Source organism: Strigops habroptila, chromosome Z (genome assembly GCF_004027225.2).
Source record: "Strigops habroptila isolate Jane chromosome Z, bStrHab1.2.pri, whole genome shotgun sequence".
NCBI lineage: Eukaryota > Metazoa > Chordata > Aves > Psittaciformes > Psittacidae > Strigops > Strigops habroptila.
In genome coordinates, this window is record NC_044302.2 from 35,648,112 (window position 1) to 35,672,724 (window position 24,613).

At 37.7% G+C, this 24,613-nt stretch overlaps 1 protein-coding gene across 4 annotated transcripts in view; it reads left to right on the forward strand.

The window, feature by feature from the left end:
- Positions 1-24,613, forward strand: part of CAMK4 (calcium/calmodulin dependent protein kinase IV) — a 157,026-nt gene that overhangs the window by 27,882 nt on the left and 104,531 nt on the right. The window lies entirely within an intron of this gene.

Here is a 24,613-nt window from a genome sequence, read left to right on the forward strand (position 1 = left end):
ACCTTCTTTCAGTTTAACACTGTTAACCCTCATGCTATCACTGCTTGCTCAGTATATACAGTGACAAACATTTAAGAATGTTGATACATTAGAATTTTCACATGGTTTTATAAAAGTATGGCATCAAGATGAGATGTGCATTTTAAACATATCACTAAACTAGATAGTGATGTGAAGGAGCTCATTCATTGAAATGATAAATAGAACCTGAGAGTAGTCACTGGTAGCTGTCCATTTTTGTCAACATGAAGAGCAGACAGTTGCACGATCAAGATTACTTTAGGAGATTAATCATGAGCACATATTCTTGAATATATAAATATTTCTATTAAACAAGTTTTTGAAATAAAACTGTCACTCGAAGCTACAAAATTCTCTGCAATTATAACAGTCCACCCAATGAGGATCTGATTTTAACTGTGAGAAGGAGATGTATATACACCCTTAATATTAAAGCACAGAAAAGAGCAAATACTTGAAAAGGTACAGACAGCAGGTAGGTGAGTTAGTAAATGTCAAATGTCTGCTCTGAGAATAAAAGTCTTGTTTGGACTGTTACACTGAACATATTTTTTAGTAAAATTTTAAGCGTCCTCAGCTTGCACTTTCTTCATAATACCTCAAAATGCTGACTGAGGTCCTAAAAATGTGTGGAGCAGAGAAACACCCAGATGGCAAAGGATTAATTAGGAATATGCTTAGGGCATAAGGCCATTAATTTTCATGCTGTCAAAGATGTCTAAATTTGCTTTCAAAGAAATTTTGAACTTAACCTGAAAAGGGATGGATCACAGGAAAGATATAGGACTTTTTGAGGCTCTGCATGTTCCAGTGATACCAATAAAACATTGTAGCAGATTCATCTTTTTCTGATTAGTTGTCTGGCTCTCATAGAACTCTTCCTATAAATTAAGCTTTGAAGCAGACTCAAAAATCTTTTCCTTCAAAATGGATCTTTTTTTCTGCCTTCCTTTAAACCCCATTTTATTTATTAGTTTATGTAAGTGTACTTATCTGCTCTAAATTTGCAACAAAAGGAAAAGCTTTCAGATTGATCATAGTTGTGAAAATTACTGGTTTGCTGTTAATCAGTAGTATTTACTTGTGGAAATTATGGAGATTTGAAGGACTTAAATGGCAATATAAGCTTATTTTTAAGAGTGAAAGGCTTTGCGGCTAGGATAATTGTATAAAAATAGAAACCTGTAAGAGAGAACAAAAAGAGGTGGTTCTGTTCTGAAAAGCAATATTGTGAGTAGCATTGTAGAGTTTGGACAGACAGATAAAAATACTTTTTGTAGAATTCCAGATTAAATCTTCTGATATTTAGAAAAGATTTTTTTTTTTCCCCTATTCCTTCTAATAGTGCTTGACCACTAATAATGATTCTTCAGCCTGAACTGAAGTGTCAACTTGTGATGGCACTTGAGAATGGATGTGGTGTTATGCTTATGATTAAAATTAAGCATGGGTTTAAAAGCTGTAATAGGTCAGGGTCACATAACACTGCAGCCGAGGATGTTCAGTTAAAAGAGTATGAGCTCACTTGCCCTTCTGTTTGCTTTTTGCATTGCAGACGAAACATCTAAAAATCTGCCATGCTATCTTTGAGTCCATAAAACAAGCTCGATTTCGAAGTCAACACCTGGCTATGTTGAGTAACATGATTCTTTGCAAGATAACTGGCCACAGTTGTCCTCTGTAAGGTTTAGTCTGTAAGGTGCTGCAATGATTACTAAAATGTAGTGAATTAAGTCTGTTTCATAACAATATAATACAGCATAGGTACTTGCATTTTCCTGAGGGCAGATGCAGCTCACACAATTTGTGGACAACTCCTGCAGATTACAGTGCCGCTGGAGCAGTTGCTAATGCAGTCACCTGATCAGACAGCAAAGTTGGTAGATTCCAGGCCTTTGTGTGGGAAAAGGTACTTTCATGTAACCTAAGGCACATTTTATTTCAGAAGTGAGTTATTTTTAATTTCTAAACAGCTTTGCATGGATATCTTTTAAATACGTGTAATCTGGAGATTTTCACTACAACTTGTGATTTTGCTGACTTGAAATTTAACTGTTTGCTTCTATGCATTTTTTTTTTTTTTCCCCTAGGAAGAAAGATAATTTCAATGATTTATGAACTCAAATCCAAGATCTTTAAATAGACAGGAAAATTAAAAAGTCAGAGTAACTGCAGATGTGTCTTCTGTCAGCAGCTGACAGAACAGCAGTTATTTTAGAAAGCTGCATGGAGGAGGGGTGGAGACTGAGTAGCAGTAAACGTCCAGAAAATGTGTGATCTGAAACACAGAAGCATTTATATATCTGTCATTCAGAAACTTTATAACTCTACCAAACTTGGATATGGGATCAAAACCAATTGGTGAGGTTGCCTATGTTATTCTTTTAATAAAAGGAGAGTCAGTAAGGTGTGTTGATAAATCTTTCCTAAAATCAGTGGTTTTAGAAAGTATTTTTAGAAGTAAGTGTTTTTAGAATTTAGTGTTTTTAGAAGTAAGGCTCCCTTCCATAAAGAGCGATGTCAGCAAATTTTATTTGAACCAAAGGGTGAGATTAGTCTTGGTTATTTCTGCAGCACTGCGCATTTATGTAACAGCGTATATACATTTATGTAGCAGATCTAGAACAGATGTGTTCTGGACTTTGCAGATGCTTTTCCCGAGGGCATTATTTTGAGCATAATGAAATTTGAGCATAAACCGGAGAAACAGAGATAGTGAATAATTACAGCTCTGTAAAACCCAGGTCAGTTGTTGCTTGTCTGCAGCATCGTTTTATAACCCAGTTATTAATTCATTATCAGAATAAACCAGAATTGTTATTAAAATACACATTCATCACACAATCTTCACAAACCTCATTTGCATCAATAAGAATTCCCCACCCAAAGTCAGAATAACATCATCACAACACTGACAAAGGTGGACATTTTACAGGCACTCCACCCTCATCCTTTCACCACAATTGCAACAAAAGCTGTAAAAATTATCACCAGTTTCTCGTTGCAAAACGACCCTGGAAAATTTTTTTCCTGCTATGTAGTGTAGTGCATCAGGGCACCCATATGTTATTACCAACGTGTCTGATCTGCCAGCGAAGAGAAGTGCGGGCAGGGATGAATGATTCCCGCCTGACATCACGGGGACACCGTGACGTCAGGCAGCCCCCCCGCCGGGGTGCGCCGGCGGAGTGGTGGCGCTGACCATGGTGCTGACCGCGGGGAGCGGCGTCAGGCCCGTGCCGGCACAGCAGGACCTACGGGAGCGGGTCCAGGCGGACGAGGGACGCTTCTGCTGGAGCAGAACAGTCACAGCTGTCGCTAGACGAAAAAAGAGGAAAGGGACAGGTGTTTCCAATGGAGAAACTAAGAGAACAAATTTTGTCACATGATTCCATTAGTTTGTTTTGCTTTGTAAGTAAGTGCTGGGCAAAGAACTCAGAAAACTGTGAAAACTTTGTTAAACTTTTTGAGTAAATAACGTTATTTCAATGTAAATACGGTTTTGATCAAGCTTATTACATAATTGCTGTAACAATAATTTCAGCTACTACTTATAGAACAAGTTGGTGGGAGTTGGAGGTTGTAAATAGTAGGAGAAAAGGAGAAAGGACAGAGAATTACACCTAGTCAGCTTCTGAGACAGTCTAGCCTTGTGCTTGCTTTCAAGAGAGATAATGATTTTGCTACAGCGTGCTCAAGTTAAATAGTAAAATGGCATACCTCAGCACTTTTTTCCATGTCACCCTAGAAACATTTGAAATCTTATATGCTGACCTGCTTTGTTTGTAAATCACAGGCAATTTTCTTTTCCCCTTTGCAACATTGGTGAGTGGCAAATATGTATGATAAACAATTGTTTTTTCCATTCAATAGAACAGAAATCCTTTCTACCAGTAGTGTGAGTTAGATAATCTGTTCATCAAATGCAGAGAAGTGGCTGTATGATTTTTTCTGGCTTGGGTACAGTGAAATAAAGTTTAAATTTGCAAAATCTTGTTTAGTCTAAAGTTTGGTTCTAAATTTAGAAAAAAAAAAGTTAGGCTCAAAGCTCAGTGGTTGGAGCTTTTGTTGTGGTGAACCAGGGGAGTTTGGATGAGCTTTCAGAGAATCAGCAATATTTGCAAAGCTATGAGGTTCCCTTAGAGGAGTAGGTGGGGAGGTGATCACTGAGCTAGAAATTGCTTATTTGGTTTTTGCTTTTTGGAAAAAGACACATAATGCCCCCAAAAGGCACAGAGAATTTCTGTGTTGTTTTATTTCTCTGCCTATAGCAGTAATGAAGCTGGAGAGAGAAGGTAGCTGGGAAACACCTAATCATTCTAGAAGCTATGTGGCTATTGGCATAAGGGAGAAAGTATGAAGAGTCGGAGTCTGAATAGGAAGAAACATTTGGAAGTGCAGAGAGGAAAATGCTATTTTGAGGGATTTCTGTGGAACAAAGATGAGGTTTTTGGAACATAGGAACACAAGAATATTGGGAAATTACGCATCCTAGTAATTAATTAATTTAACAATTTTATCTGTTTTCATATATCCTGCTGCATCAAAAGAATAGAACAGATGAGTGTTGTTTATAGATCTCACTGTTTAGATGGCTGGTGGGAGGGTTCTGAGGGAGGAAGATAACAAAACCTAACCTCTGAAGCTCCAGACCCCTTCTCCTTTGGATTCAATAGCTGCGTTATTAGCAGGAAAGTAAAATAATAATCTTGGTTGGGAATAATTATCATATAGAATTTTTAGGCTTTATTTAGGACTACTGTCTTGTTTGAAGCAGTCCTGGAGAAAAAGGCAAAAACCCCCAAATCAAGATTATTGCTTTGTGGAAGAACAGTTGCACCCTGTTCTATAGATAAATATTAATCCATTAACTTAAGTGAGGTCACATTTTCACCCAGAAAGTGCAACCAAAAGGTGATGAAAGGAGTCTGTTGTTTTATGAAGAGGATTAGAATAGCTAACACCTGTCTAGTTCCATTCGGTCCACCACAGGACCCTCCAAATCCACTCTCCATTTCTATACAGCAGTTCAGTAAGAATGGTCTTTTATCTTTTACTTTTTTCTAAAGTTTATTTTTAATAATCTCTTCTACCAATGCAAACTTAGTTATTATTTCAGTGCTGAAAATTCAAAGATCTGACTCCTTACTCTCTGCATCACCTCCTGCCTCGATAGCTGACATTTCCTTGTTATGTCAGACTGTCGGTCTTTTTTCCAGTTTTTATCCATTACTCCTTTCCTGATCACGTCACATTCTCCCCATCCCTTAGGCCTATATACTGCATGACTTTTTACCTCTTTTCTACCCACTTATTAAGCTATCACTTTTATCTTAGTTTCTTTAGTGTTGTTTTTTTGAACTTGACAATGCATTTCTAATTTCTACATAGAATGCTATTGTAATGGTTTAGAAAAAGACCAACAAAGGTGATCATGTCACTTTTTGTCTGCTTTTACTGGTTTATTTTTACTTTTAAGAACCTTTGCTGCTCAATCTTATCTAGCAGGATGTCAGCTTAAGCTTCTGATTGCCATGTGATGCCAGACTTCTTTGCCTGCTTGTTTGGCATCTAATCAGATGCCCTAGGGTTTTCTATTTAAAATTAAATTATTAAAAAAAAAAAAAAAATCTGACCTCTCTTTCAGTTCTTTCTTGTACGGTCAAATTGCAAATTGCTATTGCTCTGAGACTTGCCTCCAGTCACTTTATCACTCCTCATGAGCTCTTCATTGTTTTATGGTCTTGTTCACCTTGTATCTCATGGTGTTTTGCACTGAAGAGGTGATCAGTTCTTCTGCAGTCAGTATGAAAGCACAGGCATTCAAAGCTGATAAAGAATAGAAATGGTAGAAAAAGTGTTTGCTATTGTACATGCCTCTGATTTTGGGTGATCTGGTGTAGGTGGTATGCAAGCAACTTCATGTTGATCATTTCATGCTGATCCCACCTGTGGTGAGGTTCAGCAGCTTCACTGTTCATCACATCATTACAGCATACCAAATAAGCAAAGCTTTGCATGTTTTCACATGTACAATACTGAACATGTTAGATGGTATGCCAAAGTTCAACAAGAACATTATGCTTTTACACCTCTACACAGGAACATGCTCTTTTCAAGCAGTACATCCAAGTAGTACTGTTGGAGTCAGTGCATACTAATGCCAAGGTATGTGCTGAGGTTGCAGCAGTCACTCTTACTAATGCATGGGTCTCCACGACTAAGGCTTGTGGTTAAACTCTGCCTAGATTCTGCTTGAAATCACTAGTCCTCATTACAGTGTCTTCTGCAGTGGCATTATCTGGGTGAATTCACCCCCTGTGGAGTAGGGACTGTCAGACTGTGTACATTCACTATGCATTCAAAAACTTTTAACCATGGCAGTGTAAGGCACTATGTAAGTAGGAATGCAACACTCTTTGCTTTTAGGGTTAGAATGTATGAAAACAAATTACCTGAGAAGACTTCACTTTGAGAAGACCCTCAAGACAGTAAGTAATGATATAGGGAGGACAAAATCACTCACCCCTAGAGTTCATTGCAAAATTGCAGCTTTTAGCATCTTTGGGGAAAGAAATCCGAAAGAGGGGATGCCAACTGAGAAGGAGCGTTCCAGATTGGTTTCTCAGCTGTACAATTCTTCCTTCTAACTTCACACACCATCTTGCATCTTAAATCCGAGGTCACCTTGTGTAGGCTTGAGGTTAGAGACAATTTTTTCACATGTTCTTCATGACTGTTAAGCAAAATATAGCAAGGCATTCTTACACAAAAGGCAGCAGTATAATATGGCTTTGGAGCTCTTCTTAGTCCACTACACTTCCTTACCTCCATTCTCACTCACAGCTAACATTTTCAGAGCACCCACTGAAATAAAATCTGCTGTCTTTCTCTGATGCTTATCTGATTGCAAACACTGCTAATGTCCAAATGTTCAGTTTCGTCTGGCAGCAGAAAAGTCAATTACTGTTTCCAGATCAGATATACTGGGCACTGCAAGATTAAAAGCACCTTGTATTCAGAAATATACTTTTACATATCAAACTTAAGTTCCATTTTGCCTTTTCCTAGCAGTAAAAATGGGAATATCATGCTAGAAGTGTGAAATCCTTCAAGTACCCATAGCACAAACAGTAAATGCTTCTTGCTTTTGCATATGCAAGATGATGCACAGAGGAAAACTCAAAATGTTAACAGAGAAATTTAATCTTCAAAGTTGTTTATGTCACTCTAAACCAGTTATTTACAGCACTTATGTGGCAGAATCTTTGTTATCTAAATATCTGTGTATTCAGATCTGAGCAAAAACTTTTATTGGCAAGCTAGGGCAGCTGTCGAGAACGGAGAAGAATGTGATTAACACTAAGGGGAGGAAATATGTCCATGCCCCTATGAGACTTAATGTATAACTGAAATACAGGTGAGTTCTGTTCTTTTTCAAGTGTATTTTGCATCTGGGAGATCTTGTATTTGCTTCTCCCTGAATGTTTATTTTATTCTTGCACATTGACAACTTGCAGTGTCAGTTGCTCTACTCTTGATTATATAACGTACTTATACATTCAAATAATTTTCATTCTTTCAATTTTTGTATGTATGTTGTTCTTTCTAATCTCTCTGCTGAGACTTATCAACTGCTAGGTTGACACAACCGTTCCTGATGCCAGCACATATGTATTTGCATAACCCTGAAAAAAAGTACAAGGAGTGTTACTGGTTTGCAGTACAATCCAAAGTATGTCTGATTTGTTTATTTCTTTATTGTCTTAATTCTGTCTGTTTATTACTACCTCTATGTGTGCACATCTATCATACATGAAGCAGAAATAAAACAATAAAATGTCAGCTATCTTATCTTTCTTCTCAGACAACCTCACTGAATAAAAGTAGTCTTGAAGGAAAGTTAAATCACATCCTGTTGGTATCATACCCTTGCCATTCTCATTTTTGTGACTATTTGATGACATTATGTCAGTAAAAGTTGCATTTTATGAAAAAGAAAGTTGAGTTTTGATTTTTATCTTTTTCTATGATGGTTTTGCACACTGGCTTTTGTCGATTTTTCCATGCAGGCTGCCATGGCAGTTTGGATTCTTGCAAAGTAGCGCTGTTCATAGATTTTGAAACTGCAGAACATGATAATTAAATCCATGGCTCCCTGTATAGTCTGGTTTTCTGCTGCATAAAACTATCAAGTTTTCCTATGGATTCATCTCTTTTTTGCTAAATACTGCATTGCAATTATGTGATCTGATGCAGTGTAGGTTGACACTTGGTAGACTTAGATTTATGATGAATTCCTACAATCTTAATCCTGGCCAGGACGATATTTTCTGTGCCTCAAGTGGTTGTTAAGCAGAATCTGTCTGATTGCCAATATACATATTAACTTTCTGTTATACGTTTGTTTGATGTCATCATGTTAAAAGATGTCGGCAAAAAATGTATTGTCAGATGTACTTGTGATTAAAAAGTGTAACTAGTTCTTTGAGAAAGCAAAAATAGAAAGATGTTTTGAACCTTTGAAACACTGAGTGACATGGACCTGTGGAATATTGATGTGCAAAACACACAAAAGCCTTTATCTTCTCAAAAAAACAGTTATTAATCATATTTTCTCTATTTACTATCATTAGTCACTGACAGACATACAATTAAATATTGTCAATCTTCTTTGTAAAACAAATTCAGAGTATTTTGAAGCTTTACAAGGTCACTGGAAAGTACTTGGCTCACAGAACTGGCAGTGTGATGTCGGATCTTTAACTGAACCTAACACTTCAGATGTGTCTCGTCAGCACTGAAAAGAGAGGATGTAACACCTTACTTGACCTGCTGGCAGAGCTTTTCCTAATGCAACCCAGGTTGCCTGGCCCCCATGACAACAACCCTTATTCCCAAAGCCTTAGGCTTTGCATCTCCCCTGGTAGTATTCTTATTATTGATTTGGGTTTTTTTGTTTGTTGTGAGTTTCTTTGGTTGGTTGGTTTTGGTTTTATTTTGGGTTTTTTTGTCTGATTGCTTTTTTTAGATTATGTTTTTTTTCTCTTATTTGAAGCTGTTCCCCTGGATTTAAACTAATCTACTGAACACCTGACTGAATCAGAATCCTCTACCTAGTTCTCTGTTATAGGGATGTGACACGCCTCTACCATTTTCATAATGCATCTTAACAGTGACTTTAATGCTATTCTCAGCCAATAGCATTTTTTCACCCGCCCCCAGATATTTTAATTTTGACTGCACAAGTTGGAGGAACTGAACAGAATTCTGTAGGGTGTTCACAGTTTCCAATTGTACTATTGCACATAAAATGTAGCCAGAGAGTTTAGATGATGATACGTGCCCGTGGGACTCAGCATATTTGAACAGATTTATATTTTACATAAACATTAATTCAAAATTTATATCTAAGCATGTCTGTATTGTATGTTGTTTGCAAGCTCTGTTAGCGTGCAAAGTGATTATATAGATGATTATAGGTATGTGTGAGAAATATATGCTACAATTCCTTTTAGCAGTCAGAAAGATTCACTGTGGTTTTAAGGTCAGAAAGCATCAATGTACTATTGAATCAATCTAGCCACCTTTGTAGGATAGGTCATGGAGTTTCACTAAGGCTTTCCTATGTTTGGTGCAACAACATGTGGTGGAACAATGGAGTATCTCCTAGAAAGGTGAAAATAAAATATTCTGCAATGGAAATGGAATGGAGCAGAGGAGAGGGGTTTCTTTGAACTGAAAAATCTTAAATCAACACAGGTTTTAGTCAAGTTAGGTTCATGCATAGATGGGAATATCTTATGGTGCCTTTCATGGGTGTAATTATTTACATGGCTTTTACTTTACATTGACACGTATAGCACAAATTCAAGAACAGTAATGTACAAAACAGCGTTTAAGAAGGACGACAGTCTCTGCCCAGGGAAACTCCCTGTCCACTGGAAAGGCAGAACCCACAGGCACATACATCAAGCAGACAAGCATGGGTGTTTAGAGGCCATGGGCTCTAAATACCACAAGTCATCTGGGATCTCTTTAATGCATTTTGGGTGTGTGTATAGAAATATAGTCATGGCTTTCGTATGCAGTTTCAGAAGTTCTGTGTTTCTATTGGTCAGTGGTAGTCCTGCTCATGTTTTCCTGTTGTGTTGCTTTTCTTTTGGTGTTCTACAACTTGATCACCATAGACCAGAAAATGTGAAAATAATGTGTTTTGCGGCTTCTGTGGGATGGAAGGCAGCATGCATAACAAAGGCCATAGGTGGTAAGATAGTAGGCACTGGGAAGTATTTTGTGAAACAAATAAATGTTAGGAGAAAGGAAGAACAGAAACAATAGTATCAAATTAATTTTATCATAAAGCCGTTGCCTGTGCTCAGTTGTCAGATTCTGAGTTTTGTTTTTCCTTAGTCATAGTAGTACATTGACTTCTCTCAGCTCCTCTGGACTTAAAACTTAAGGAGAAGAAGATGGAGAAGGGAAAGGAGGTCACAGACTTCAAGACACATATGGTGTCTCATTTGGCCAATGATTTAATGTTTAAATTCATTTGCAAAGGACCTCTGACATATTATTCAGCAGCTTCAATTCTAAGTTGAAAGTCTCTTGCAAGCCATTCTTATGTTACATATTATGTCTTAATAGGGAAATAAGGAACTCTTATTTCTAGAACTGTTAATGTTAATAAGTCTGTGCTTACAGTTAGCAGTTTTGACTGACTTTTCTGCATTCTCTCCTGAAAAGCATTTGTGTAATTGGAGATTTAAGATTCTCTCATTTCCAGATCTTCCCGTAACACCAAGATAGAAGTTTGGGTTTCCACAAGTGAAATGAAGCACCCAGTCCTTTCTAACTTCAAATACAACACTAATTTCCAAACATGAAGCTCAGTCTTCTGTGCATCAGCTGTCAACTGGAGCATCTATATCATAAAAGAAGTGCTAAAACATTTGTTCTGGAAAAAACTTCCTGTGTCTTAGTCCAACACTCTACCATTTTTTACAGTCTCACCTTATAACCCTTTTCATCTGTCAGTCATATTCCATTTTAAAATGGGTTCAGCTTTTTGTGCCATTGTTTCTGCTAGAAGCTCAATCAAAACCTGATTCCTTCCGTGGTTAAATCTGCCTAATTTGTGACCTAAATCTAACTGGAGTCATAATATGCACCTTGGATTTTGAACTTTCCTTTCTTACTCATGAAACTGAAAATCTTTAACGATGGGGTGAATTGAACTTGGCTAGGTGCAAGGTGCCCACCAAACTGCTCCATCACTCTCCCTTCTCAACAGGATATGGGGAAAAAAAATCCAATGAAAACCGTGGGGCTTGGGATAAGGACAGAGAGATCACTTACCAGTTACTGTCATGGGCAAACCAGACTCGACTGGGGGAAATTAACTTTATTTATTGCCAATTAATAACCAAGCAGGATAGTGAGAAGTAAGAAACCTCTAAAAAATAGCACCATGCCCCCATTTTCCAAGGTTCAACTCAAAGAGTCGTGGTTAGTTCATCACATGTTGTCCCTGCTGCTCCTTCCTCCTCACTCTCTTCTCCTGCTTCAGCATGAGGTTCTTCCCACAGGAGACAGTCCTTCACAACCTTCTTCAACGTGAGTTCTTTCCATGGGCTACAGTTCTTCATGAACTGCTCTAGTGTGGGTCCCTTCCATGGGGTGCAGTCCTTCAGGAACAGGCTGCTCCAGCGTGGGTCCCTGCAGGGTCACAAGTCCTGCAGCAAACCTGCTCCAGCACGGGCCCCTCTCTCTACAGGGCCACAGGTCCTGCTAGGTGGGGTCACAGCCTCCTTTGGGCATCTCCCTGCTCCAGCATGGGGTCTTCCCCAGGCTGCAGGTGGATATCTACTCTCTATGGACCTCCATGGGCTGCAGGACACAGTCTGCCTTAGCCTGGACTGCACCATGGGCTGCAGGAGAACCTCTGTTTCGGTGTATGGAGCACCATCACTCTCTCCCTCCTTCTTCACTTGACCTTGAGTTTGGATTACTCCTATTTTTGAAGAACCAGTTGCACTGATCAGAATAGTTTCTGGGCAGGTGTTTCTTCCTGAGAGACAAAGTTAAAAAAAACTAAAAGTGCCTTCAGCAAAAGAAAAACAAACAAGAATGTCTCAGTTGCTTCTGTTTGGTTGCTGGAAAAATACAGGTGCATGCAGAAATGTTTAGAATTTCAAAAATACAAAAATGTATTGTTTATCACATTAATAAAATATCTTGAAACGTTATCTGAAATAATAGCTAATAAATGCCTTTTGATGACATATGCACAATTAACAGTATTTGTACATAAAAAAATTGAGCCAAACTTCTAGTTTCTGAGAGCAAACAGTCACTATGGATATATTGCAAAAATTAGTGCAGAAAAAGCTATTACTGAAATGGCCGAACCAAACATATTTGAAAGTATGCTTATATTTCCAGTGAACGAGAGTTAATGCAAGGCATAGACCTTAGGCAACAGTAGAGGTCAATTTCTTCTTTGTTAGGTAGCACTATTTAAAGGAAAGAGCCTGATAATAAATGGCAGCTTTCTACCAGTACCAAGAAATTTAATTTTGTTTGTTATTGGCCTAGAAAAAAGCTTCCAGAATGGCAGAGTGTAGCAAAACAAAAGAAATGTTTCGGCTTTGCCTGAAAACACAGAAGAACACAGGCTTCTCCGGAATTGCTGCACAGTTTGAATCTTCTCCCAGAAATCTTCCCAAGAAATGCAAGCAACCTAAATAAGGATTAAGTCTACTTTTTATGAATTTATTATGTTTGAGACAGAGTTAATGATTCATATAAGTCACTAAATTAAAAGATTAAGTCTCCCTTTATTATTTTGGCTGCCTGATGGCATCAGAAAGAAATTATCATAATAAGTTAAATACAGTTCAGTAAAAGCTGATAGAACCTCAAATTGGAAAAAGTTATGTATTGTACTAGGGTATAAATGATGCATAGGAAGGACAGTCATTTTTGTTACCCCCTTAACATGCTTAAATATAGGTATTTATTTTGGTGTCTCAGGATCTTTGTGGCTGAAAAATGATCAGAAACACATGCTTGGATTTAATGTAGAAATACAGAGCCAAGTGCTGGATTCGCAGTTTTCTTTCAATCTACACAGTGTAGAGAAAAATGGGAAATGTATGCCACATCATGAACTGGTTGCTCACCATTTTCCAGTTGCTTTGCAAATTCATGTCTTAAGTAGAGATGTGATGTGAGGGTGAGGAGTTCATCCATCCAAATTTTTGTGGTGTTCTGCCAACTCATGTAAGTCTATGTCCCTGATGGAATTTTCACCTAAAACCCCTGCCTGTCTGCCTGAGACATGCACAGAATTTAAAACATGGTAGATAAAAGGTTGCAGAGTCTAATCAGTTACCTAATTAGTGGTGAACAGTATTAATTAGAAAATGTTTTCTGGTTGTCTGGTTCACTTCTGCTGCCAAATATAAGAGAACGGTTGTTAGAGAAACCCTGTGAAATGGTAGCTGCTGTAATTCAAGTTAAATACCTTTTGTTGTTGTAATGAGAAAAACATGAATAAGATGATCAGGTACAATTGATTACCATATACAGCACTATTCCCTTTTTAAAATGGACCCAGAGACAACAGGGAAAACAGCTAACCTCTTTAGTCCTGATGATTTACTAGACAGAAACATGCATTGTCACGGTTATCATGAGGAATTTGGTAAGCAGTGAAAATGTACGCTATACCGAAAATCCTTTCTGTAGCCTTTTTCACACAGTTTAGTAACAAAAACTTGTTAAAAGGATGTTTGTTCCTAAGAGAAAGTGGTTTGGAAAAGAGAAGGCTGGTAAAAATACAACGCTTTTTTCCTTCCTGTAGTATGTTGAGAGAAATGAGTTGACTTGTCTGTGAATTCAGTTACAAAAAAGAATTAAGTGGCTGGCAAGGTCTGTTCAGGTAATAAAGACTTACCCAAAAGCAGAGTATAAGAAAAAAATAATAGTCTTGGTAGTATTTATTAGTTGATTCCAGTTGATAGCTGGTGAAATGATGTGTGCACTGAAGTATTTTAAAGAATTCTGGTATTTTTCTCCTTATCTAGCTTGGGGAAAAGGGTATGTTGCTCAGGTACATAACTTTGTCTTGGCAGCACTTTTGGAGCAACTAGAGATAAGAAAGTAAAATAGATTGTTTGTCAGAAAAAAATACAGATCATCCCCTTTTCCCAGAAAATGGTTACATGGAATTTATAAAAAACAAAATCTGCATATGTAGTATAATAAGAACATAAACCATGAATTACATTGTATATATTTTCAAATTCCCATTTTCAATCTATTGTAAATTGTAATGCATGGTTGAGGAAGGGGTAGAGCAATTTTAAAGGCTTCTGTGCAACAAGTTGCGATCTCTGTTAGTATCTTAACAGACTAATTTTATACATGTAAATCTCTTCTTCTGAAAATAGATGAGGTTTATCTAGACATATTTCATGGTATTTAACAAACAAGCTTTTTTTGTCCTGCTTTTGAAATTGGATATTTTTTCTTTTTACCAGCATATTAGTATATTAGTATAATGTGTTAACAATGAACAAAGACTGTCAGGAATGTATTCAAATGGCTTGTTGATAAGGCTTGATTTGCCTGGTAAATTTCAGCAGTTAGTGTTCCCAATTAGCTGTGATCACAGATATCTTACAAGATAAGCTAGCATTAAGCAGTAACTGCAAATTAATATGGAAGATCAATGTGGTTTTGTACTTTTGTGCTTAAAGCTATATCTATATTTATGGATTTGTGATTTTTTTTTTTTTTTTTTTTTTTTTTGGTATGAGTGCTGGATACTCGGTGTATTCTCCAGGGTCATAGATTAATGAAATAACTAGAGAAAGTGGGTACATAATGCTTTTAAGCAAAGTTATTATATCTTTGTTTTTGAAAACACAAGGGTAGCGAAAAACAATACAAATAGAGATAACTTTGCTGCAAATATAATACTTGTCATCAGTTGCTGCATTAATAAAGCAGCTAGAAAGAGAAAATGCTAGTGTTTTGTTGCCTTGTGGTTGTCTGTTCAGGCACTACAGGTGATGTGGTGTATGACTGTGTAAGTGTTTCAAAACTAGTATTTCAAAATCACTTCCAATTTACCAATTTGCTTAATGTCTATTTGAAGTATTTCTTACATGTCTTTTCTGTGTTTTCTTTTTTTTCCCTTTCTTTTAAAAAGTGTGTTTATTATATGCCAGTCACTACCCATTGATGGTCTTGCCGTAGCCTTACTGTAGCCTTGTGTAATGAGCTTCTTGAACTAGCAGCTTTAAAAAAAAAGTACATTTATAGATGGCAATCAGTAGTGAGTCTTCTAGTGTAAAAATTAACTCAGTTGTTTGCTTTTGTCTTTACAGTAACAAGATTGAGAAAGAACATAGGTTTATTCTAGCCATTGTCTGTAGAACCCCTGGCATGTGGAGCCGAGATTTGTCTAGGACTATCAGATCCTCTTGTCTTCTCATCATGCTATGAGTGACTTACGGCTACTGTAAGATTCATTCTTTCATTACCTTGTCAGGAAAGCTGTAGTTGATCAATAACAACAAAATCAATGGCAAAAGCAGTTCCCTTTTTATTTAAATGTTACGTGAGCTTGAAACTAAACAATATGGTTGGCATAGAAAACTGACATTTACAGGATGGCAATAGGTAGGTAAAGACAGGGCAAGAGGGCAAAATTTGCCTATCATATCTGTTGTTATTAGAATATCAAGTTAAAATGGTGTGATTTTTACTTACATCTTATTCTTAACTTGTGCAAGAGAGGCGGATGGGCTTCAGGGGGAAGATTATAGGCAGCCCATTAAAGGTGGATTGATACTGATACTATTTGCATTCTTCTTTAAAAGTTGGGGTTTTTTTTTCAGCTTACAGAATGTGTTTACTATTACATGAAGAGCAGGAAGATGTTCTTTAAGGATGGTGATTTTTCAGGTTTGTTTTGGCATACCTTATTTAAATAAATTTGTTCACTTAAAGTTGGCCACATTAGCATCTGTCAGACTGCGGACTGCTATGTTGCACGACAGAGGTGTGTACAGTTGGCATAGGCCTGTTTAGGTGGTATCTTAGTGAAGGTGTCATGAGTTATGCTCACGTGCAAGCATGAGGTTTGATACTTTAGCTTGATGCAGGTGCCACAGATGACTTATTTTGTGTGGATTTTTTCTCCTCAGTTGCTGAATGTGTAACATTTGAAATGGCATTGGATGTAACAAGTCTATACCACTTTTTTTTCACACTTACCACTTTTGATGATGCATTGAGCTTTAAAAAATTGACATCACTGTTCATTCTGGTTTCAAGTTTTGCATCTTCTCTAAGATATTCATGATTAAGCTAAGCTGGGAAAAAAGACAGAAAAAAAAAAACCCTAAGCTATTACCAGTTCTTCATTTTATTCTTTCCTGTACTATTTTTCACTTTCTAACCTTGAAAAGCAATACAGTTTTTCTCAAACTTTGCTTGCATTTTTCTCTCCAGCTTTTTTTCTCTTCTGTACTTCTTTGCTGTTTCATGTTGTTTCCGTAAGCGTGTCTGCATGTTTTATCTTTGCTGCTCCTTCTATTCTGAAGTCCTTTTTCTTTCTTTCTTTCTTACTAGCCAGCTCTTCATTTGGCATGTCTCCTGGCCCACTCCGCGTGTTCTACCACCCGCTCCTCTCACCACCTTGTCTTCATTTGCCTGTTTTCTCGCTTCAGCATGCTTCCCTTCCCAGCTTCCCTCAACATCTCGCCATCTCTGCCTATCTCATCTCCACATTTATAGATAAATATAGGTACATGTACACATGTCCTTCTCAATTTCCCCATTTGGAATGGCTTCTTTTTTTTCAAAGCTCTGTCCTCCCTGTGTTGTTACTTCTTCTGCTTTGAATGGTGGTATGCTAAGGGGAATTTCCCTGGTGCGTGTCCTACCACACAAGGTGCTTTCCCAGCATGGTTTCATCATGCATGACATGAAGAGGCAGACGATAGAGGTCCATGATTTTTTTTGCTATTGGCTATATCAAGAGAGTATCAAACACTGCTCCCTGATAGATATGTGGAAACCCTCTTATTCATGGGGGTATGGCATCTTGGTGATACTTCTACTGCTGTTGAGAGTCTTGAGAAGAGACTGCTGTGATCTTCATTCACCAAGTCATTGCTATATAGGCTGTAATACTTAGAAAGGGTGGAAGCAATTTCTCATAACCACTGGGAATTACTATGATAGTTGCCTATATAAAGCTTCCTTGGTGATCAGAGTTGAAAGAAAACACCTTCAGGTCATGTTTCACCTGGCCTGTTCCAAATGTCCTAGGATGGAATGAATCAGGTTACAGAACTACCCATTTCTCTTTCTTAACTGCAAAGGGGATTTAGATGGTTATCGGGGAAGTAAATACAAACATTTGATCAGATGAGTTTTGCTCCTTGTTTTTGTACAGGCTCAGATGGAAAGAAGAAAATTGTATTGAGTCAGACAAGTAATTTGAAGGCCCAGAAAAAGTACTCAGCACTTCTCTTAGCCTCGCAGACTGTTATGCAAGTGGGGAGATAAAGCTAAGGTAGAGTAAGACTGTGCTGATGTGACATCTGATGAGTCTGTGAATAAAGAAGGATTTCTCAAAAGCTCTGTGTTTTAACAAGAGCTGATGTATATATTGTGAGGAGTTTACAACCTAATGTCTTAGCTCCTGGTCTTTGCAATACCACGTCTTTCTAAATTACCTTGAACTGACTTTGTTTGCCTTTCACTCTTTTTTTTCTCTTTGAAGAGAACTAATTCCCTGGTTGCACTTGAGGATTGTCCTCCAGGTTAGGCTGAGAAGAAAATTCATCTGAAAAGTGCCCAGCTAACTTTGAGCTATTCTGTTGATGCTCCCAAAGGTTTAAACTGGTTTGTCAGAATACATTGTGCTGATGGCTGACATCGTATGTGCATGGCCAAATTCTTCCTGATTGTATAACCCCTTCAATCCCTTTAACTCAACTAGAAGGTGAAGAGTTGGTTTGTTCTAAAACTAAGATATGCTAGAAAAGTAAAGGCTTTAAAAAGTCAGCAGGACAGCCAATTTTGGAAGTGTCGCCATATGCTAAACTTTTTCTAGTGCTCAGTGAAATGGTCTTTACAGGGAAACCTTAGGCATTTTCAGCATACACTCAGGTCATGTTAGCTGATGAAGAAAGCACTGAAATTGTCTATATTTTTCAGCAATATCAGTTTATTTTATGAGATACTACTTTTCCTGCAAAGCTTGGTGGTTTAGAGTGTCATGGCTAAAATAGTATTATTCCTCTTAAAATTACTGTATGGAGTATTATTTTCACTTTATTAAATGAACATTACTTGAAATAACTAAAATAACTATGGAGTCCTTTTTTTACTTGGGTTGTTTTGGGGGTTTTTTTGACTCATGCATAAATTTCTGAAATAGAACCAGAACAGCAATTTTTCATTGTAGTGCTTTGTAACACTGCAGAAGTATTTGAGTAAATGGAAATAATTTCAAATTACTGCTGTGTACTGCCCATTTCTAGTACTGTGGACTACAAATATAACCTTGTGTGTTCATTTTTAATAGCCCTTACAAAATTAAGTTTTTGAGCATGAAAAAACAGAACACAACAATAAACCTCTAAATCAAAACTTCAGAAGCAATTGAAAGAAAAAAAAAAAAAGGGGGAAAAAAAAATTATTCCAGCCTAAAGAGTGTGAGCCTGCTCTAGGCAATCATATTGTAAATAGCTGCATTTTGTACAGTTCCTGTGGCTGAAGTGGTCGTGGTTACAAATGGTCCATGTAATGGTGAACTTTCAGTAAGATCAAGAAGGTTCCCTTTGGGGATTGTTAATGCAGTGGTCGCTGCAAGATGGGAAAGCAGTCCCTTGTCATGGCCAGTGTCAGTGGCAGCACTGCCCATAAGGCAGGGCAGACTTTCATTTCCAGTCCTTCCATCGGCAGGAGGCTGCACCTTTCTCCTCCCTGGCGCTGGCCATGCTGCATGATCTCCTCTCCTCTTCTCTGCGCAGGGGGTTGGCAGACCGTGCTTCTCACATGAGCTCACCCTCTTCAGATGCCCTCTCCTGACTGATGATGTTTCAGACTGATGGATGCAACCTGCTGGCCGTGGAGTAATGGAATTACAAAACCAGACTTTTTCTATTAGTAATCTCCTCTCTTCTTTTACTTCAGTAGAAGCAAGGAACTTCCATTTATGATAGCCAGTGTTTTTCATTATTGGACGACCTACACTGTTATAAATTGAGCACCCAAACTAATTACCCATAAATCTTTGGTTATGGGTAATTACTGTTAACTCTTTGCAAATTAAATTCACTCTGATTGACAAACTATGAAGCTCTCACTTTCTACCACTGCAGTTGTTAGGAGAAGATATGAAACCTGGGGGAAGGATTTCACATCTTTAAATTCCAGTCAGGGAGATTATTAGAGCAAGCTGGGAGAAAACAAGCTAACTCTTGATTTTATTAATGATAGTAGCACTAGACTGTTCTGATAACTGTAGAAATGTGCTGAATATGTATTTCTCCCTTAGGAACAAAATGTGATGCTGTTACAAAATTACAAGGCCCTTGATGGGAGGAGGGGAATGAAGATGAAACCAGGGTGGTTAGTTGTGTGCCATACTAAACGGGAAGTCTTGCTGATTTTATTTTACTTTTTCTTAATATTTGCAAAATAATGTTCAGTATGTTATCAATAGTTGTTATTTTCATCAGGAAGCTATGATGTTGAGACATTGGAAATCAGTGTTTTCCAACTACAGTTTGCTTAAAAAAACCCACGTTAGAATTATGAAGTCTTCTCTGTCCTCTCTCACAAGATCTATACTATTTGACAGAAATCAACAAGCGAGTCTAAAAGTTCCCCATATGTGGGAACTGCTTCTGCTGCCTGTATTATTGTAGTATGACTGCGGTGAATGTATATATTCCAGTAACATATATTAAGCCACAGTGTATTAATCTATGATAACTTCTGTAATTCTTGTTACCAGTAACTGCATATAAAATATGTCATATGTGTGGTGAAGTCATAGTCTGAAGTACAAGCCTGGACTTCTTTAAGGTCCTGAATAGCATTAAGAGTATTATCAAAGGCTGATTACTCTGATCATTTACCTTCATGATGGTGCCTTTGAACAAGCAGCAACACATTTCTTTTCAGGTTTGAATAGTTCGGATTTCCTCTATTTAGATTCTCATTTTTCCTAAAGCTATCTCTGTTGCCTTGTAAATAGTAATGAGCATGACATGCATTTTTGCCTCTTGCCATCTGTGGCTTATTAAAACATTTGGTAGCTTGGTACTGGCTAAGTATTCTCTGAATGCCTCCTAAGTTTTCTTTGAAGGTGCCTTCCTGTTTGCTCAGTTTTTCTTAATAGTCAAAAACCAACTGGCTAGGCTGAGTCAACTCTGAACAAGTAATCTCAAGAAACAGTGTGGGCTTGGTGTGCTTTTCCCACAGAACAGCATCAAGCCCGAGCGTGGGTGCGTGTTCAAGTCTCAGAGATCTTTTCATGAGCGTGTCTGTGCCATGCCCTCTGGTAGTGTGATTAGCTGTCTGATCCTGAGGGTATTTGGGGGGAATAATTCAGCATTTAAAACTGTAAATGGAATAAGTAAAAAAATGCACTTTGACTGCATATGTTGCACTAATTTCTGCACCTCACCTTCTTGTGGTCCACACTAGCATTTTTGTTCCTGTTGTAATCTGGTGATGCAACGTAACATGCATTGTTTTCTATTAAATGTAGGATGAAAGAGTCTCTGGCTAAAAATAATGCACCTAGATTTTAAAGCACTGTTTCCAGTCCTTGTGTGTTTGCGAGATGTTTTAATTCCAGTGAAGAAAGGATTCAGCTTCTTGCAGTGTTTGGAGTTCGCCGTTGTGTTCGTTGCTCTTCACTGTACTGCTGTGGAGTGGAGAGGACCCATTTGAATTCATGGTCAGGAAACCATTGAGTAAAAGCTCAGTGAGTCAATACTGGATTCCTAAGCAGTGGCAATGTGGTCTCAGATCGGTTCAAGAAAGGGATGATGTCTGACCTTGGTACAAGTAATAGAGTTCATCTTCTCTCATGTGGCTAGCAAGAAGGCATTTGTAAATGTACTTCAGTTTGCCCACTGATCAACACACTAGAAATATTCTAACTCCATCTGTCCTGTTTCTTTCCTTTATTTTGAGAGGAGAGGAAGGATTTGGAATAAATAATGAGAATGTTTGAAATTGCGATAGGCCGAAGTGTATTTGCGGAGTGTAACTTCACAATATTTGCCCTGTGCACTTACCCTTTGCTAGCAATCCAGTGGCCAAAACTAAGAACTATTTCACGACCCAAATGAATCAGCCAGATAAATGTGGGTCTTCTGAGTCTGGGTGACCTTTGTAGGATTTCTTTCTCTCTTTCTCTCTATTGAGTTTCACCATATGGCCAGGCTATCTTGGCATCTCAGCAGCAGCAGTATTTGATTTCTCTGCCTGTAGCCAGACCCACCCTGCTGAAAGATTAGCAGATGGACTATGTCAGAAGTTACTGATTTTCACTGGAGGTACAACACATCTATATTTAAACACTTTAGTTTTGCGTTTCAAAAAGGCCAGTACGCCAACTCTAAAGTCTGTCTAATTTGACTTCTCTGAAAAACTCAAATGAAAGAATAATGCAGCACTTGGAAGTCAGTTTCTCAGATAATCACATCTCTGAGACAAACGTGCACAAAAAACTGTATTTTAATAAGAAAGAGAGTTTTTGCCTCAGGGCAATAATTCAGGAAATTTACTTCATTTTTTATTATTTTAGCTTGACGCTGCAAAACAGCCCCCACAGTAAGCTTAAGTCTTACTGGAGCTATTTGTGAGGTCTATCGTGAGGTTTTTTGCCCTTTGATAAAAGCTGAAAGGTACCTGAACTACATGTCCAATTGCCTTTTCATTTCCTGCTTCTGTTATCTATTTTTTTTAAGGCTTTAATAACCCCGTATTAGAAGAGTGATGCTAAAGGAAGATGTCCTTTGCTTTTTACTTTTGGAGCAATGAAAACATAAATGTAATACTTTAATTACTCATATTCACAGATTTTAAACTACAACACTCATCCTAATCATCCTCTATTGCTGATGGCAAATTTGCCCTGTAGATAAATTTTGCATTTATGCTGCTACAGAATGGCACTAAGGATAAAGGACTTCAAAAGTGCTGTAGTTGGCTAAATGCAGCCATAGGGGAAATCCAGAGATGTTGGAGTAAATGAACATGTTCAGACCGGTCCCAACACCGATCCCTGAGGGACACCACTTGTTACACGTTTCCGACTGGACATCGAGCCATTTACCACAACTCTTTGCGTGAGTAAATGCAGGATAGCAGCATGTTGTTCATGTACCAGCCTTTTTCATAAGGGGACTGGCACAATGGCTTTGAAGAGTCCTATTTAGAAATAAGAATACAGAGAAATGAAGCTGTTAATTTGAAATACGTGACCTGAAACTCTAAAGTGGCTTGCAGTAGCTCGTAACTAGCTCCATGTAAAAACAAGTATATAACAGGTAGAAACAATTCTTAGTAACAGCTGGTTTTGAGTGAATTTATTGCTTGTGTATCTGAAAGATTACTAGATATAGCTAAACAGGTGTTACTTAGTTTTCCTATAACCTGGAATGCCATATATTGTTCTTTAATATTAGACTGTTTGGAGTGTATAAACTCCAAGTGACATTTTTCCACATTATTCAGTTACTGTCTACGTGTACAACTTCATGTCATCACCATGACCCACTTCTGACCTAAACTATTTTATAGACCTATGTCAGATGTCCACAATTGAAAGGCTGTTGTAGAACTCAGCCACTCTTCACTCTTTGTATCCTACCTCAACTTTTTGCTGTCTCTGAGAGGTGATACAGAGAGTTTCTAAGCTTCCCAAGGAGCAGCAGAATGCATTTGAGGCTGTCAACTCTAAAGAGTGCTAAACTTCTCTTGTACTGGGAAAATTATGTCCAAGAGTAGTGCATGTATTGAAAACTTCTATTTTTCTGTAATTACTACAAAAATGTCCTGGTGGTCCTTCTGATGGTTCTGTTTGCTGCTTTTATTTGCACAGCATCTTTACATAGGAAAAAAGAAAAAGAGATCTAGGGGTTTTGTCAGTGTTACTGGTTTCAATGTGGTGTGGTGTTATTCAAGCTAGCTCTGAATCAGTTTTCTGTTTCCAATATGGATTTTCCAGGGGAACAAAGGGAGGTGAAGTGGGTTTAAAACCTCTTGAGCACCAGAGCATATACATGATGCACGTTCCAGTATCCTGTGATAAAAGCATGGCCACATGGCTGTATGTGTAGTCCTACCTCAAGTCATACTGAGGTGGTGTTCATTGCTTTCTCTTGCTATGGCTAAACATTTTTTAAGTACCTGAATTAGCTTGTAGACACACCTTAGCTTCCATCAGTCTGCACTACATTTTTGATATACTAGGGAAAGGATAGACACTTAGCCTTAGACACCTAAGTCTGTAACATTTTTACTCTGAGGCATTTTATTTTGCATTCTGCCTACCTAATTTGCTAACTGACCCTAAACAGATTTGGGAGAGTTGCTGAAATGAATGGTGCAGACTTTTCCCAAGATATGGAGATGCTTAGGGAAGAGCAATACGAATCATTGGTAGTATGATACAGAACTGCTGATAGCTCCAGCAGGTAAATTGAAGAAGTGGAAGACTGCAGGAGCAGAGGGACAGGGAGTGGGATAGAACCTCTGGTGCCCTTGAGACTGTGGTCTGCATTGTGCACAACACGTTTTGGATCCTTAGGCATTTATAAAAAATGGAATATAAACTGCTCGCCATAAGAGGTGAGGGCTGCATTTAGCCATGAACAGTAATATTTTGTCAGTCATAACCCCTTGGCTTTATTGTCACGATAGGACATGGTCCTCCACAGTTTGCCTGCAACAGTTTTTCAAGTTTGTCAGTGTATTCAGTGTTTAAAAAGCATTAGTATTGTTTCATTAAAAACATCAGTTTCCTGACTGAATTCCCAAATTTGCCATTGCCAACAGGTTTATTATTAAGTCAGTGGAGGAAAAAATTTCTGTTTTCAAAGATTACAGATGGAGGCATAAGGAAAGTATCTCTGAATGAAAACCTGGGTAAACTTCTCAGCTTTATAGTGAACCTTAAAATATTATACATTTTTTTCCCCAGGATGTATCAAATAATTTAAAATTATTTTATACTTTGCCTTCCTTTTAGAAGCCAAAGCTTCAGAAAGCCTGATGTTATTAAAGTTCTTTATATAATTGACATAGGCTAAAATTTCATGATAACACCTTTTGAAAGATAAAAACATTATTAACTAGATATGCATATGAAAATACATCTGCATATGAAAATTACGTATTTACAATATTTTCATATGTGGTCTATGCATATGAAGATATTGTAAATACATAATTTAGCGATCTAGATGGATGGTCTGTTGATAACAAGGAGTACTGTGCGTGCTCAGTAAGTCTTCAGAAGATATTTATTGTTCAATTT